Source organism: Petaurus breviceps, unplaced genomic scaffold (assembly GCF_028583685.1).
Source record: "Petaurus breviceps papuanus isolate PSGF00001 unplaced genomic scaffold, PetGlider_PUasm1.0 470, whole genome shotgun sequence".
Classification (NCBI taxonomy): Eukaryota; Metazoa; Chordata; class Mammalia; order Diprotodontia; family Petauridae; genus Petaurus; species Petaurus breviceps.
The window spans coordinates 4,733,934-4,738,702 of NW_027186350.1; positions in this window are offsets into that span (position 1 = coordinate 4,733,934).

Below are 4,769 nucleotides of genomic sequence, written 5' to 3' on the forward strand. Positions count from 1 at the left end.
AAAACAAAATGTCATGGGTGAAAGTTGCAGAGAGACAGATATTAGTTAAAACTTCCTAATAAATACAGCTATCTGAAAACAGAATAGGCTGTTTTGGCAAGTAGTTGGTTACTCCTCATTAAGAGTTTGCAAGCGGGGCAGCTAGGTGTCACAGTGAATAGAGCCCCAGCCCTGGAGTCAGGAGAACCTGAGTTCAAATCAGGCCTCAGACACTTGACAAACTTACTAGCCATGTGACTTTGGGCAAGTCACTTAACCCTAATTGCCCTCCAAAAAGTTAAAAAAACAAAAAGAGTTTGCAAGAAAGGATGATTGTAAAACCAGTGATTGTAAATCTTGCAAATGGAATTCTTGTTCAGGCATGATCTGAACTCTATGGCCTCTGAGCTCCCATCTAACTGGGATGTTGTAGCTGTTTGAAATAACTATGCAGGATCAGATGGAACAGACCTCACCCTGTAGCCAGTGTTCACTATGTACACGCTCATAGAAAGGAGAGGAGGAAAGTACTCACTAGAACTAAAACTCTTTGTTTTGAAAGCTGTACCAAGAGCTAAAAAGGAAAGCTTTAAGGAGTTGCAAACTGTTAAGGTCCCACATCAGAGGGTCCTTGAGAGTATGTATTGCATTCTGTCCAGTTAATACTACAAAGACTCTCTGAGTTTATTTCATCAAAATAACAATTCTGTCCTGGTTTTTAATGTAGGTGCTACACATAGGTATTAAAATGAAACAACCGCTGTGATTAACCTTGAGAATGCATAAAACTACTTGATCTTGTTGGTTATTAAAAGTTCTATGTTGTCACTATATTGGTCTAAGAGACTCTCCTCACAGCTGCATGAAAATAAGGAAATGTGACTCTAACAAATAGGATTCTGAACATGACATGGAGCCTTGTTTCTTTGACAACTATTAGATAGGATAAAATATGAAAAAGGCACAAACAAGGTTAAAAAACAAGGTTATTTTAGAAGTTCAAGGAAGAAAAGATCATGATCAGTTGGGGGAAATCATGAAAGATTTTGTGAAGGAGTTAGCATGTGAAGGGAATTTTATAGGATGAGTAGGAATTTAGCAGATAAGGGGAGGGGAATCCAGGCATGGGAATGGCAAAAGAAAAGGCTCAGAGAAGGATAAGCATAGGGTATGTAGAGGGGGCATTATACCATCCTTTATGCTAGAGTACAGTCATGCATTGCAACTGTATGAGGACATTCAAACGAAATTCTTTTTGAGACATTGGGGGAGGGGATATACCCATTAGGAAAGCTACAGGAAAGCTTTTGTGCTCAGCACTGTGGGATATTTAATAGAAGTATACCATGTTCTGTCAATTCTCTGTCTATTCTACTATGTCTATTCCATTATTCATCATTCATTTTCCTGCTCTGGATTCCTGCTGCCTCCATCAATAGCTGTAAGTTTTCATTAGCATTTGACTGAATGATTACAACCATAGTCTCCTCACATTTTTTTTCCAGCCTAGACTGAAGCTCCGCTGTCAAGACATCTTTCATCATTCAATCAGACTAACTTTATTCATATGTCTGGTCATGTTTCTTCTCTTAAAATCCTTCTATGGGTCATTATTGCTTATGCAATAAAGTTTAAACTCTCATTGATGACTGATATTGAACTCACAGCTCACTAAAGTCCTACCCCCCAGCCCTGCCCCACATCTTGTCTATTAAAACTGCTGTCTCTTCTATTCTGTGCAGTTTGACTTTTGGATCCAAGCCTATGACTTTATAATCATTACTAATGATTAAAGATGATTTCATTAGTGCTGTTCAAATTTCACCACAAACTATCCATTTTATTTCCAAGTAAGAACTGTTTTGTCAATGAGCAATGATAGTTGACACTTTGTAGTTGACTCTCTGCTTTGAGGACTTTTTGAAATTAATAAAATATACTTGTTTACCCCTCAAATCTAGAAGGAAGTGGTAGGGCCAACGGTTCTGTCTCCCCTTTATTTTTCTTTTTGTGTGACGTTTTTGTTGTTCAGTTGTTTTTCAGTCATATCTGATTCTTCATGGCCCCATTTAGGGTTGTCTTGGCAAAGATACTGGAGTGATTTGCCATTTCCTTCTCTAGTCCATTTTTTTACAGATGAGGGAACTGAGGTGAACAGGGTTAAGCGACTTGCCCAGGGTCACACAGCTAATAAATGGGTAAGGCCAGATTTGAACTCAGGAAAATGAGTTTCCTGACTCCAGGTCCAGCACTCTATTCACTGCACCATCTAGCTGCCCAGTATAATGGTACTGTGCCCGTTTGGGATGGAAGGAACAAATAAAATATTTATATACCACAAGTGGCCATAGGAAAAAAGACTTGCCCTGTAGCCCTCCAAGGGCTCTGCTGATCCATTTAAAAGGTAATTAAAAAAAAAAATCCAGTTATCAGAATTTAACCACAGTGCCCAGTGAATGGCTAAGAACATTATTAGCAATTCAACAAGAAGATTTCTGCATTTCTACAGCATCTTTCTAAGACAGAAACTCTAGAATAGTCCTTTTTAATGACCCTTTTTTTTCCACAAGGGAAGAGATAGAGCCAGCTTCCTTTCCAATTAGTCATGGGGGTTCTTTCTTCAGCATGATACTCAAATTTCTGATGTGATTGATGCCTTCTGAGCATGTTCTTCTTCCTGATGGCCTAAGAGTTAATGAGTTAATGCCTACAAAGCCCTTTGAGCTCCAAAGATAAAAGGGGTAGCACAAGGCATTAATTATTGTTATTATTCTATTTGATGGTATTGCAGGATTATTTCCTGCTGCCTCAGCAGGAAATTTCGACCACCTATCCATGCACAAATACAAACACATATACACACATGTGCGCGCGCACACACACACACACACACACACACAACTGTGTCTTATCTCCATGATTCTTTTTGAAGTCAAGCAACATCAGAGAATGAGACCAAACAGCTTGGGTACTGCCCAAGATGAATCAAAATTTAATTGTAATTTCATTATGAAATGAGAAAGAAAAAAACACACCAAAGGGACAAGCTTCTTTTTCTTTTGCGAGTATGCCTATCTTTTTCTCTCTTCTCAGATTCTGGTACAAATATCTTGCTGTGGCCAAATCTATTGTGAGATGGTTCCTTTTTGGAATGTTAAGACTGGATTTTTAAAAACCTTTTATACAATATCTAGGATGGCATTATAAACATGAAGGAAGCAATAAATTGTCCAAAGAGAATGGTTATCTGCCTTTAAGGACAGTTGTATTAAGGCTTTGAGTTTGATCTTCATTTAGCTCAATTGTGACCTAAAATCAGTGGCATACTCGAGCTGGCTCATACCAGCTGAGAGCTGATTATTAAATTTTTGGTGTGACTATTTACACCTTGAAAACTGGCAAACAGTACAAACCATGGCTTGACATTGTTTTTCATGATCATACAGACTTAAGAAAGTTACAGAGAGAGAAACTTTGGCTCAATGTCAGGAAAAACTCTTTAATACTTAGAGCTGGTCATAATTGAAATTGGTAAATTCCCTCTTACTGGAAATCTTCAAGCAGAGAAGAAAGAAAACCACTTGTTGGGTAAAGGCAATTCCAGCAGTAGCAATATATAGCTATGAGAATTGGATTAATAAGGAAAGCTGAGGGCTGCAGAACTGGTGCTTTTGAATTGTGGTGCTGGAGAAGACTTTTGAGAGTACCTTGGACAGCAAGGAGGTCAAATCAGTCAATACTTAAAAGAAATTAATTCAGGCTATTCAATGGAAGGTCAAAAGGTTAAATACTTTGGCCACATAATAAGAAGTCAAGACTCATTGGAAAAGACTGTGCTACTGGGGAAAACTGAAGGCAAAAGGAAAAGGGGAAGGCCGAGATGGATAGATAGTATCGTGGAGACAACAGTATTATGAACTTGGATAGACTTTGGGAGGTAGTGGAAGATAGAAGGACCTGGCTATGGTCCATGGGGTCATGAAGAGTCAGACATGACTAAATGACTGAACAACAAAAAAAGAACATATATAGGTCGTAACAGGTGACCTCTTGGGTCCTTTCCAGCCTTGAGATCTCAATATTTTCTATTTTCTTATGAATTATGATATATCTGCATTAAAATAATAACCCTTTAGCTGCCCAATGAACAATATGAATATGGAAACAGTTTCTACTATTACTCCAACTACCAACCCTCTCCCTCTTCACACTTTCCCCACAAAGTAAGTGCAGTCTTAGCTGACTTCTTTTTGTTGTGATAACCAGACTCCTCATATCTCCTGTATCTAGGAAACCCCATTCCCCAAGAAGTATACACATAAATGCACAAAGCAAAGGTTACAAGTAGGTGATCCACTAACACACATAGGTAAATTGACCTCCTAAGTATTACTAAGACTTAGTAGGTTGTGACCAGTGACTGGAATATGGTTCTGAAGGGATATATCTTATTAAAAAATAACAGAATAGATCACATTTTGTAAAGGAGTAGAGTAACAATGAAAGTAGAAAGTGCCTATGTAAGGAAATCCAGGTATTAAGGGGTGGGGGGGTGGAAATATGATAGAGAACATTTGGACGAAGATCAGCAGGAACAAAAAACAGAGGTCTTATTGTCATTGCAGTGCAGGCCACCTGAACAGAAAGCAGATGAGAAGTTTGGCAAATAGATCACAAATTTGGCATGGAAGCATGATAATGTGTTGAGGGGAGACTCTGATTAGCTACTCAAAATCTCTGTTGGCTCTCTCTCTCTCTCTCTCTCTCTCTCTCTCTCTCTCTCTCTCTCT